The sequence below is a fragment of the Melospiza melodia genome, chromosome 11 (assembly GCF_035770615.1).
Source record: "Melospiza melodia melodia isolate bMelMel2 chromosome 11, bMelMel2.pri, whole genome shotgun sequence".
NCBI lineage: Eukaryota > Metazoa > Chordata > Aves > Passeriformes > Passerellidae > Melospiza > Melospiza melodia.
Genome location: NC_086204.1, coordinates 9,597,415 through 9,611,256, shown reverse-complemented (window position 1 = coordinate 9,611,256; position 13,842 = coordinate 9,597,415). Strand labels below are relative to the sequence as shown.

Here is a 13,842-nt window from a genome sequence, read left to right as displayed (position 1 = left end):
ACATGGTCTGGAGTGTCAGGATTGTTTAACACTTTATTAATAGTATAGTTGAGACAATATCAGTTGTTGTCAATGGATATCCAACAAGACGGAACACATTCAGGTATATTTAAGGTTTTTGTTTCTGTTTTTGTTACTAGAGAAAGGAGATGGACCACCTTTTTTTAGTTCAATATCACTTCTGTGGTGGTACCAATCTTTTGTAGTGGATGATTTTTTGCATTGGGTTTCACAAGCTATATTACTCAGATGCAGTTATAGCTCAAATAAACAGTTCAAAACATCAGGCACCTTGATTTTGATTTGCTGATTATAAGTAGTAATTTCACAGGTGTACAGCATCTCCGCCACAAAGAATCTACCAAACACCTGAGATGCAAAACAGCCCTGTGAGAGCCATCCAGCCTCCCAGGCTGGAAGGACACGGTGAACATGGTGCAAAGATGTTCCTTACCCTCTGGGAACTGAGCTTCTGTCAGTAATTAAAGGCCACTTGGAGTTGCCTTGCAGCTGTAAGGAATAACAATAGCAAGATCTACTTCTCACTTCCCAGTCAAGGAGGGTGAGCTGTTACCAGCACTGTTCAGAATCCAGCTGGGATACACTGAAGCAGCTGTATCTGGGCCAAGACTCTGAAATTAAGTTGAATGTTTCTTTAGGAGAGAAGGCAATTTGTGAGAGAAAGACTCATGAGCTGGAGCACAAAAGTTGCATTAAATTATTTAAATGTAAGTACTGTAAGCATCTTTTTTATTATTATTTGTTTTATACTTTTATTCTGGAGTATAGTTTGGATATATGAAGGGTATGTGTCTTCTACAGCAGCAGAACAGTGTGTGTTTCTGCAAGCAGGGTGTTGTGGAGGAGCTGAACCTCTCAGAGGAATTCAGACACCTTTACCATCAGTCTCTAATTTCTTCCCAGTTCTTGAACTGAGATTCGGGAGAGCAGACACAGTAGAGATGGAGATGGGGCATTGAAAGAGAAGAGGTGAGCAGAGATGGAGACTCCAATAACTGCGGTCAGACCATTGCTAATAAAGGCCTGGGACAGATCCCTGGAAAAGGGAGAGGCTAGGGTTGGTCCCCTGAGGATACCAACCAACCACGGGGGAGTGTCAGAGAATACAAACTGACTGGTCATGGTGTGTTTCCATAGTGTGCATTTTAGTATATAATACAATTTATTCTGTTTTTCTCTTAGGAGGGGGAGGTGGGGAAAGAAAGTATCAGAAGGCTTAACTACTTAGGAAAGACTGCTTGTGTAGGTTTGACACTAAGATAACCAATGGAAAGGCTTAAAAATTATCTGTGCATGACTATTGTGCTTTCTGACTTGAGGTGTACACAGGAGCAGCAGTGCCTCTGAGAATTAGAAGCACCAGTCTGAATGAACTTGCTGTTCATGAATAGGTACATTTAGTGAGCCAGATAAGTAATTAATACTTGTTTGAGCAAGGAGAACAGAGATTTATGTAGTAACATTGATAGCAGCAGTGACACTGTGATTTAAAACCAACAGTGGTCTTAAGGATTACATAGAAAGCAAACGAAACATTGATTAGCAGGAGAACTGGAGTGTTACCTCATGTTCTCTGAAGGAAAACAGAACAAAATAGTACTTTTGGATTAGCCTGCCTTTAAAATTACCCTCCCCAAACCTGTTAATAATCAGTTTTGGGAGCAGGTATTTCATCCTTATGCAGTGATGGTTGCACTTGCTCCAGCTCAGAGCTCTCACTGAATGCAAAAATTCAAGACATTGGTCACATGTACTGATCTGCACCACTGTCAGCAGTAACTCAGACCTTTCTCTTCCTCAGCATACTCTCATGTATGTTTTTATGTCCTGGTTTACATAATTTTGTGCTTTGCCCATGCATTTAGGTTTTTTTCTTTAGCCTGGATTATACAGAACTTACTGCAATCTATTAATTACAGTTAAAATGAGCAAAACTGTGGTCCTTAGGAGCTTCTGCATCCTGCATTTTTTTGCACTACTTTAGAGAGCTTTCTTTTCAGTCTGTGTACCTATTTAAAATTCATTAAAGTGTATGTTTGGGGAAACATAGCAAATTTGAATAAATTAATTATGATCAAGTTATAATGTTGTCTGACTGTTGTACTGTGTAAGCTACAAGAGGTGAGGTCAATCATTTGAGTGCTTTCTTACACAGGACCACAGTGACATGAGAAGCAATTTAGTTAATTATTACTGCTTTTCCAGAGATAATTTGCATGCAACAGGCTGAGTTTGTTATAATGACTGTGTGAGTGCATGATGTGTTTGCCAGTATGCAGTTTTGATAGCAAGAGTGAGCACTGGTTAAAAAGCTTCATCACTGTCTGAGGCAGTAAGAGTGGAGGGAAAATGAGAGAAGGGGAAAGACAGCCCTAAAAGCACTGTCTGTATGGAGTGAAGGCAGCCAATTTGTCTGCAGGGTGGCATCACTATGGGAAAAACACAGAAAACCTTTCCTGGATTTTTTTAAGCAGTATTTTAATTTCAAATTTTGTAGCTTTTATAAAATTAATCTCGAATTGCCAGAAATTACCAACAGACAATTCATTAAATCCAATACTCCCTAGAGGATACTCTTGTCTTATTTGTATGACAAGTTGATAGTGAAAGAGCAGCATTTTTGGTGTTCTGGCTTTATTCTAATGCACTGTGCCATGGTTTTGATGATTTGTGTAGTTTTTGAGGAACTCAGGAATTCTGAAGTTCTTAGCAGAGATGTAACCATGCTGAGTTTTAGCTTGGTTGTAGTTTAAAGGCAGAGACCAAGATTTTAAGGGTACTCTTTAGCAGTTTGTCTCAGCAGCAAAACTGCTGAATCTCAGAAAGGTGATCATCAGAGGGTTATCAAGTGGTCGGCAGTTCACCTGGACATATCCATGATGTCTTTATTTTAAAAAGTCCTGTTCCTGAAGGATGTGAGTGCTTCAGCTAATCCTTGGATTCTGGACTGCTAGTTTTAACACCATTTCCCACCTGTTTCAGGTAAGTTATTTGCACTACCTCCCTTGCTGCCCTGTGGAAACTGAGTTTCCCTGCTGCCCTGGAGTGATGTGGAAGGAGGGATTTGGGAACCTCCTGAGCTCAGAGCTGCATGGAAGGAGGATGAAGAGTATGGCAGGTGGAAGCTCCTGCATGCCCTGTGATGCAATGTGATGATGCTTTAAAAATATTCTCTTCTGCATTCAAAGAAAAAGCTGCAAAGGGCCAGAAATGTTTCAGTGGAACTTGGGTTTTGGCCAGGTTGCAGAAGGATAACCAGGAAAAGCCTCATGCTCTACCTCAGATGTGCAGAGGAGCTGTTTTTCATTCCTAAGCAATTAAGGTCACTTCAGCAGTGACTTGTTCTGACAGAGTCTTAAAACTCGTATGTAACTTAGGAAAAATGGAAACAAAATGCTGATTGCTTTGGATTTACATTGACTGACACTTGAGGTAATTATCAGTCTCTTTATAAACAGTGGTACTTTAATCTAATTACAAGAGGATTTAGTGCCAAGCGTTTTGCCCCATGGTTAAATCCTTGAGATGCAGATGAGATGGTTGGCAGTGAAATTCTTTGCAGTAAAGCTTGCCATCTACTGGCACAGCATCCATACTACCAGAAACATGGCCATACCTGCAGCTATTCCAGGAACTGGCACTCTTAACTTAATATAAGAAATGCCAAGAAAAAGACAGTTTTAGCTTTGGTTTTTTGCTCTTGGACAAGATTATTTAAATTCATTGAAGTGATCGTGTTAGTGTATGAATAATTGAGCTAATAAGCACTAAAAATGCATGATTTTGGCTGGTAAAGGCTTCTGAATTATCAGAAACTACTGTAGTGATACAAAATAATTTTTATGATGTTAGAAATGCATGTCAATGAGGATGGAAGGCCAAAATTGAATTAGGGAAAAGCTGTCATAAACAGGGCAGGGATTTTGAAATGGCCAAAGCATTTTGGCAGAGATAATCTGATTATTGTTCCTCAGTAAAGCAGATAATTTTGAAAAGCTCATCTGCATATCTTCCCTGACAATTTTGAGGTTTTTTTTCCTAGATCCTGTTTGAATCAGAGATTTAGTGGGTTCATGTCCATTTTTCAAAATATTCTTCTAAGTTCTCACAATTAGCAATCTCAGCCACTCAAAGCCCCCAGATAAATCTTTTGCAATCTGTTTTGGGCTCTTTGTGTCAGAAATATCTTTCAGCACAGACTTGTTCTTTCAGAACCCAACTCTTTGTACGAGCTGGTGAAATATCATAATCAGTGGCAGCATTTAAAATCAGATTTCAATCAGTGCTAATCACACTGTTCTGAACCAGAGTTCACATGGCTGTGGCCATGCCTGCACTTTGCTAATCATCTCATCGTGCCTGAAGGCTGCTTGTAATTTGCAGTGCTGTTCTTCAGATGTGCCTTCTGCCCCTGAAGGAGGACTCTGAGCTTCACAGAAGATCTCAACACTAACAACTTCGGAATATTTTACATATACTGCAAGATTTTTCTGACCTTCTTAACAGAGCCAGTCTATTTTCTAAGGGGAAAAAATACATTATAATATAGAGAACTTCTTAATGCCCATATATTCACCATCACTGATGATTTTGCTGTGCTTTGAGGACTTTTTTCCTTTCCTTTTTTTTAAACAAAGAGTTATTACTTTATACATTTGAAATTAAAACTAGGAAGCTACACCAGCCAGGGCAGATAAAGCAGTTCACAACAAAACCTGACTATGTACTAAGCTATACATTTTGGAGAAAAAAAATGGATAGCAAAAAACCTCTGGTCTATGGATTGAGAGATTAAATTTAAAAAACACTCTTTAGGAAAGAAGGATTGAATTGCAATAGTGACATGTTTGGCTCTAGAAAAAACCCCCAACTTCAACATCAGAAAATGTGTTACCTGTGAGTTTGGTTTTGTGTTTGGTTTTTTTTTTTGGGGGGTGGGGGGGTGGGAGAGGGTTGTTTGTTTTGGTTTTGTTTTTTAAAATTTTTTGGAATGGCATATATAATTGACATCTTGGTGGTGGTCAGTCACTAGAAAGAAAATTAGATCACAAATGAAGCAACCACTGCTTCTCTTAGTGCTGTTACTTCAGTCTGGGTTCTGATGAATAAAAACCAGCATACAGCATTTGTTCACAGCTAAAGGCTTACATTGTGATCAAATCAGCTCACTGAAAAAGCCACAGGATAACATGATGGTAGCAAGGATTTAGATAGCCCAGTGGCTGGAGTCAGAAACATGAACCTTCAATGCTCATGCTCACTACTTGTTTGAAACCTGTCCTTGGGATTTTAAAACAAGAGTGTGAATCTGTGTCACTGAAATATCAAGCTCTGTTACTGTACTGAGATCTTGAAATAATTATCATTTAACTGGAAATATTAAAATATCGCCCAAGGCATTTTCTGCTGCATTGAGGAGCCGTGGCTTTGGTGTAACTAATTCTCTCTCCATTTATCTGCAGTGCACCATGACACAAAAAATACAGTTCATCACTCTGACAATAACTTCCTTGCAAAGACAGCCTTAGAAAGTTGTGCGTGTGCAGATAGATGTTCAATCTTGATGTATCATGAAGAACTGGGGAAGAGATAAGCACAGCTGCATAATCAGCAGGGACAGAGATTGGAAGCAGGTGCCTTTACCATGGACTGAAAGGCAGAGATGTCACGCCTGCATTTGGCCGATGGGGAAGGAAATGACAGGAAACCATGTTCTGGATAAAACAGAGCCAGGTAAGGGGCTATCTAAGCCCTCAAAATAGCTTTTCCACATAAACAAATAATTTTGTTTTTTGCACAGTCTCAAACTTTCTAAGTATTGCACTAATACCATTTTAACCCTTCCCATCTCCCAGTACGTTTGTATTACCATCTTAATTATTCACTATGATGGGCAGCTTGTAGTTACTGTGGTGCCATTTGTGCTTTGCATATTTCCCCTGTGAGGAAATCACCAGCCCCTACCTGCGCTATCCACAGCTGGAGTCATTATTACTCAATCTGCTCCATGGAAAATCCTGCTTTGGGAAGGGATGACCAAACTTTTGCCAAACAAACAAGCACTTGTGTCTGCAAATACTGTGGTCATAAAGAGTTAATCCTGAATCTTTAATTTCAATTGTGTGTCCAAAACATCCTAGCATGTTGTTATAGAAACCACTTTCAGGCTTTAAATCTTGAGTCACGTTTATTACCATAGTAACCAACACCACACACAGGCAGGAAAGAAAAAAGGTGGTTACACAAATATTCCATTGCTATCAAAAAAGCCAAATTTGGTTTTAGGTACATTTGTATCAGCAAAATCAAGGAAAGTAAATTAACATATTTTCTGAATAAAAAATATGGCATATTAGTGTAAGAGTAACAGTGGAATGGCATTAAAATTTTAAAATGTTTAGGCAACACTTTGTGATTGAAATTACAGAACTGGTTATTAAACCAATGTCTTAATTTCACTCTTCCCTAAACTTTTCTGTTCACTCTGACTTGCTGAGAATAAAGGCAGTTACTGCTGGCTGTCATTGTCCTTCATTGCCTTTTACCATTTGTGCCACCCCAGACTCCCTTGCCCCATGAGCACTGCAGCAGCAGCAGCCCTTACAGCTGCCCCCATGCCTGCACTGAGCACCACAGCAATGGCACCAGCTGTCCCAAATAAACAAACAAAAATGAGGTAAATACCTTCTTTACTTCTAAGTGTAAATAATTTTTGGCTTTCACTTTATTTGGGATCATACCTAGTGTTTGTGCTGGGAACAGGAGGGGAATCAGGCCCAGGAGCTCAACAGGGCTCCTATGCATTGAATTTGGAGGATTTTTGGTTCAGTTGGACATCAAGGCACATTGCTACTAGCAGTGCAAGTAGACTGGTTTCTAATGAGAATGAAAGATTTGATGCTCTGCTTCTTTGCCTTTATGTTTAGCACACAGCACTGCGGTTTAAGGTGGTAGTGTACAGTGATCATCCTGCTTTTACTGTGCACAGATATTCTTGTTTGTGTAAGGTGTAGAGCAGTGGCTGATCAGGCCAGGAGGCAGCTGATATCCATTGCAGTAAATGGTGTGGACACAGATGTAGAAACTGAACTGATTTCTGCTGTGCAATCCTTGTACACACTCTCTCTGAATGTAACTCTCCCCTTTAAGAGTTTCATTATATTTGTCCTCATTTTTATCTTCTAAGTCTGCAGAAGAGAAGCAACATGAGTATAATGAGATATTCTTTGTCCCTCTGGAAGTGCTGAATTATTTTTTTTAAAGTTGAGATCACACAGCAGAATTTATTCTTAATAGTACAGAAGAGGACTTATCCACACAGTGACGTGGGAGATAAATAGACAGGTGAGCAGCAACTGCAGTACATGGTAGTGGCCCAGCTTCAAACTTGCCTTTCTTTCAGCTCTTCAGAGGTAAAGAACATAGAAAATTAATTTTGCACAAAATCTGAAGCAATTCTATTTAGGTAATAAGCTTGATTTCTTATAGGAAAGATTGGTGATTTTGTGGATTAAATGTCTTTGTCCCAAGGATTCAATCAATACCTTTCCTGCCTGAACTTCTCTTAAGGCTTCATTAAAGCTGGGGACATCCTCAGCATGTAACTCAGGATAAAGAGCCACAGGTGTAAAGTTCTCTCCTGTGAGATGAAAGGTCTTGCCAGAAATAAAGAGAGAAAACCTTAGTGGTTTAGTTAGGCATTGAATTATGCCTTACACTTTAAAATCTTATCCTGGATTGCCTTTGTTGAGGTTTCTTGGCATGCCTAGATGAACTTGTTTGGATGGGTGGATTTGTGGTGCCATTATGCAACGTGTTGCTGCTGACTTGGTCCCTAAAGCCAAAGTGTTGTAAAACTCAATGTAGGTGCTTCTGCTCTTTGTGCAAGCTGCTGTTTGTAAACCCGGTATCAGAACACACTGAGGGTGCAAGTGCTGCTGGGGAAGAGGAACAATGAAAGAGTGCTTGCAGTTGGGAAGATACCAGCTGTATTTGCAGCTGTGCTCTGTGCTAGGAAGGAAGGATGAAGTGGATGCCTGGCAAAATAGCAAGGGAAATGGTGCCAGAGCTAGAAAAGGTTGCAGAAAGACAAAGCATGGTCTCCTTCTCTGCATCAGGGGGGGATTTTCAGGAACACAGCATGAAACTGTTAGTTTATGAGTTTGGGTGAAATCCAGTTGCTCCTGCTTCTGTATGAATTCCAAATAGTGGAAAATACAGAGCAAAGGAGCAGTGTGTCTCTTGAAAAGGCCAAATCTCACCTTGAGAGACACAAGGTCTCACAGCTTCTCTGGAGTCTGGAAAGAGTTTAAGGCATTTTTTAAAGACAGAGGCTTCCAGCTGCCACTGAGCCTCTGGCTCCTCCTGAATTCAGCCTCAGGAAGGAGCTGAGGGCTTGGCTGAGCTGGGGATGCAGCCTCTCAAACAGACCAGCTACTGCTGACTTGCAGGGCTGAACTTTGGTTTAGGTGGGAACATGCTAGCAGCTGAGCTCCCTCTGTGCTCAGCCACTAACACAGCAGAGAAGAGGCACTCAGAAATGCTGCCAAATGCTGCTGAGTCCCTCCAGTAGAGGGGCTGAAAACTGAATACAAAATTGATTTCATGTCCAAATTCTGAGTCTATGTGTTGTTTGCATTTGAAAGGCATTATAAGACATCCTCTTCAGTCTTCTTTAGTTGAGGTTCTGCCATTTGTTGCTTCTTTCATTTTTTTTTATATGAAAAGAGCATGAAGCAGTGATTCTGCTAGTACAGTGGCACATAAAGGTGCTGTGATTTTAAAATGTAGCCTCAAATGTCTGTAATGCTGACCCAGGTATGATTCCTTTCTGTGAGTCATAACTGGATAAGCTTAAAGCCCTGATTGTTAGAAATGTATCATAGCAGCCTGTAACACAGGACAACTTTTTTTTAAATCTCTGGGTGTAGAGCCAAGTCCTGATGTGTGCAGATGTTGAGATTGCCTGCAGTAGGTTCTCAATAACACAAATGAGGACAAGATGTTCCTGATGACATCAAACTGCAGCATATCAAAATCATGATGCTGCTTTTTCTGTCTCCTCAGACTTAAAAAAAGTAATCAGCTCTGGGACAGATCAGCATTATGTGGCTGGAAATGCAGTGCACTGTGCTTTAAATGCCACAGGACTCCAAAGAAAGCTTCAATGTGGCTACAATGGGCAGTAAGTACAGAGAAAGCAAGGCCATGCTTTTCCAGCATGAACTTTGTAGAAGAGTTCACATTCCAGCCCTTTCTGTTATGTGCTAAATTATTTTCAATAGAAATCACCTACAATTAGCTCTGCATGAACTAATTACCAACTGGGTTTTCAAGACTGCTTGGGGAAAGCTGCAGCTCCTGTGTTTTGGGACAGGATGGAGTGTCAGGGGGAACTGGCACAGCCTGAATTTCCTCAGCTCTCCTGCTGAGCCCCTCTGCTGAGGGCAGCTACCCCTCAGAGCCAAGGCCAATACACATCACTGGGATGTGACTGTGAGCTGCACAAGTTGCCCTCACCAACTTCACACAGACAGAAACCAGTCCCAGGCCCAGCAGAAGGATATTATCATGTGAACTTCTGCAGAGGGCTGGCCTTTGGAACACTAGTTCCAGTGACCCATGAAACTGAATACAGTCATGGCTCTGACACAAAATCCGTGGCAGCTTTCCTGGCCTGCAGACTGTATTGTAGCACCCTAAAAACTCTACTGTCTTGCAACAGAACAAGAATGAATTTGTTTCATGGTTTTACCACTTTTTAGTTCCAGAGCAGGCTCAGAAGCACTGAGGAGGAGTGACTGACCCAAAAGAAAAGTAGGTATTGAAAACCCACTGTATAATTAGGGATACCTTTCTCTTAAACATTTTTAAGATGCTTCACTGTAGAAGTAAAACAAAACCAGGATATTCACCAGCATCAGTGTATTCCCAGGAGCCTTCCTTGGGGAATATGCTAAGAAATAAGCCTTCCATATTAGAAGAATATCACTAAAAGTCAAATTGCTAAAGCTTAATGTGATGGCATGCTTTAGAATAAAACCACTTGCCACCAGGGCATTAAATATCTGCTATAAGTGAAGAGATGTCCAGCAAGCATTTATCAAAATTAGATCATTACCATTTTTGCCAGTAAAATGATGAAAAATTTTAAACTATGAATAAATGAATGAATGTTTATTCACCATTAGCAATCAGTAGAGTAATTTCTTGAAGGCTTTTAAAATTTCTATTTCCCCATTAATAGTCTCCTTTGTTTTCTCTGTCTATTTAATGTGTGGAGGAGGTAGATCTAACTCCTCATCTCTCATTCCTTTCCCAGTTCTCCCTTCCCGTCTTATATTTTTTTTTCCATGCATTCTCCTATTCTTCCTCTGAGGCCTGATCCAAAGCAGACTTGTGTTTCCAGGGCAGGGATGGGAGATTACAGTAAGTTGGTGTGGCTGGTGAGTGAGCCTGCAGTAATTGTAGCCCCAAGACACGAGGCCGGCAGTGGCTCCACGGGGCAGCACTGATGCCTCTGTGCTCTGCTGAAGTGCTCACACTCCTCAGGATGATCCAGAGGACAGTGATGCTGCTCTGGCCTGCTATTCCCCTGGATATGACATTCAGCCATCCTGCTGCAGTGACAGGTTTTTTTTTTGATTCACACAAATCTGCTCTAAAGGTGCAGGGAGAGCTCTGGCTGTTGGTGTGGTGGCTGGGGAGTGGAAAATAAGATCAGCGAGCAGGAGCAGGGAAATAAAATCTCCACAGCTTGACATGCAGGTGCTTACTGTATCTCAATAAACTTTGGTGCCATACAATAATGATAAAACAAAAGGAATACCCAATTTTGGGGGAAGAGGCCTTCCTCACAATACTAGTCCAGACCTGCCAGTACAGGGTACATTATAGGGCAGTGTCCTGCCTTGCTTTATATCAAATTATGCTAAATAAATAAAGGAGATCTGTGTGACAGTAAGGGTCTGGGCAGGAAAAAAATTAAGTAAGATTTCATGGCAATAATGAATAAGTAATTAATATCTGGTGACTATCTTGCTGGGAGCAGTTTTTTTCGGAGAGATCTATGATGGGGCTTGTTTTATGATCCCAAAGGGCATCACACATCATAGTGTGCTGAGAGGCTGCAGAACAGATTGGGAAGTAGTTCTCAGTACTTAATACCTAGGGATCCTCAAAAGCCATTTCCTCTTAGGATCACACTTCCTTTGATCATTGGGGTTATTAATTATAGATACCTTGAACAGAACAAGGCACTCTTACTGTACTCCTCAAACAGTGTCTCATTTAAAAGGAACAAAATATTGTACTTAATTAGGGGCTTAGGTCTGATGTCTTTTCAAGGCACTTTGGTATTGATTTGACCATGATAACCGACTGTATCAAATATTATGCCATTAATAATAAAGGGAGCATGTAGACATAAAAGTGTAGGAAGGAAGCACCAAAATGTTTGTCATTCAGCCTGCCAGAGCAGTTGCAGTATAACCACCCAATATAGGATTTAGAATAAATGCTATATGAGAATAAATATTATATTATTTATATGGTTCAGAAGTGTCTGCACTTATGTGGAGACCTTTCCTTTGTGCTATTTTCTTAATTGTATCAAGACCATGCTTCATCAAGTGAGTTCAGGCAGAAGCATTTGAAGCTTAATTTTCTCTCTGGATAAATGGAAGCATGTTGTTTCTGCCTTGACTCTTTAGGCTAATTTTGCCTCTGCTCTGCTTTTGTCTTACCTGTGCTTTGGTCATCATGAATAAACATATGAAGTTAGCCATAAAATTAACCAGGTGAGCATCAATCTGCATATGTGCTTGTTCACTTTACTCTTAGCATGTGTTGATTCATCCTTGTAATCAAGAAGTTGTATTAATGGGCTGAGATAGGTTTATTTCTGTACATTCTGGTCTCATAAGAAGCTTTCACTAACATTTGCCTCACACTGCAATCTGCAATGTGTGGCAGAGATACATCCAAGATTTCCTGACTTGCACTCAGGAAGCAGAGGGTTCCTCTCCCCAGCCATGTGGGTGCCATTCCTGTTGGGGTGGGTGTGCAGAGGTAGGGGCAGGTCTGTCAGCAGGTTACAAGTCAGCACCTGCAGGGCCCTGCTGCTTCCTCAGGGACCTGGAGGGGGATTCATGGTCTCATGGAGCCCTGCAGCCTGTGCCACCTCATTTGGCTCTTGGATGCCAGGATGGCCCTGCAGTTTGGGAGGTGTTGGAGAAGAGCCTCTCTGTGAGGAGAGGGGCAGTGCCTGGCCACCAGCCCTGCTGTCCCCAGGGCTCTGAGGAAAAGGGAATAAGCTTCAGATGACTTCTCTCCCTAATTTCTTTAGGGAGAAGACAGCAATCTGAGAGGGGAGAAAATGCTCCTCCTGGAGAAGCTTGTGTGACCTGCAGGTCGCACTGCAGGTGCTCTACAGAGCGGTGTTAATGAACTTCTGCTTTGCAAGGGATGAGCTTTAACTGCATTTTTCAGGTAAGATGTGGATTGTATGCATGCCAAGATAGTATAAAGTAAATTTTTAGGTAATTTTTTTATTACCTAGGTGTTCTTGTAGCTACTAAGAATTTGAACTAGTATCAAAACTATATATGCTTTTCTAAATCAAATGAACAAACCACAAAATAAAACCCATCAACCTTCCCCACATGGTTCCTGATTATCCGAATTCCTATTCAAATCAACAGTGATTTTGTCAAATTGTTGAATCACAAAGCTTAACTTGTCAAGTACAGCACTTTAGTATGTCCATACTATACCCAGTTAAGGAGTAGCTCAGAAGTTTAATTCAAGTAGAGAAATAGATACTAAACTTATGCTATTTGTGCTGGGTTTTTTACCTGTTACCACAACATTTGGCATTTGTCAGACTGATTGCAGTCCTTTCTAGGTTCCTCTTCTAATTTGTGAGCCAACAGAACAAAATTTGATTTTATTATTAGCAAAGGGAATTAAAGCTCCAGCTACCCTGATTTTTTTTTTTTCCTGTGACCACCTTTCTTTTCTGGTTGCCCCCAAAGGGGATCCCAGTTTGAATAGCATACTAGGGAGAAAGTGTAGCTGGAGGGTCCCAAGGCAGCATTTCACAGTAATGCAGCATCCCTGCTCTCCAGGAGATGGGCTGAAGTATCTCCCACAATTTACCTGACCTGATGGCAGTAAGAGGGATTGTTATCTAGGAAATCTGAATTTCAGGTACAGAATCCATAACTGCCAATTGCCTTTGAGATGACTTTTGCCAGCCTTGGCTGAAGACTTTCTTAAATCAGCTTCTTATTGAAAACTCACTAGGAATGGGATTTAGAAAAAGCAAAATCCTGTTTTCACTAGCCTGTAAACCTTCACATTTCCTCAACAATTTTCATAACACTTTTTCTCTTTCTTCTCCGCATTGTCATGGCTGTTTGCTGCAGTGATTGAGTTTTCTTAACTGTCAGAACAATGTCAAGACAATGTGAAGACAGTGTCAAGGCAAATATAGCAGGGTGACAGTGTGAAGGAGGGAAAGAGGAAAGAGCTGTCAGTACTCAGAGTGCTCTCTAGAGAAAATATTTCCACGATAAAACCATTGTCACCATGCGCAGAGCAAGAGAGAATAAAGCGGAGGTAATTAAGTTACTGCTCTAGGAACATGTCTGGATGACAACTTGGAGGTAAAGAACAACTTAGGAGAGCAGTTTGTGAGGATGTCTATTGTCCATTACTCTTGTCCCATGTCACCTCCTCAATGATGCTCCCTAACACTTCTTTTTCTAAGCTGTGTACCTCAGGGAGGAAAGAGGGGAGGTAGGCCTTGCCCACTGAGGG

General features: G+C 40.9%; 1 protein-coding gene and 1 long non-coding RNA gene across 2 annotated transcripts in view; one reads left to right on the top strand and one right to left on the bottom strand.

Annotated features, from left to right (window-relative positions):
- Nucleotides 1-13,842, bottom strand: part of CRB1 (crumbs cell polarity complex component 1) — a 96,289-nt gene that overhangs the window by 69,636 nt on the left and 12,811 nt on the right. The window lies entirely within an intron of this gene.
- On the top strand, nt 85-3,036 carry LOC134423374 (uncharacterized). Its single transcript, XR_010029085.1, has 3 exons — nt 85-103; nt 660-728; nt 3,004-3,036. It is a non-coding gene; the product is annotated as an uncharacterized LOC134423374 (long non-coding RNA).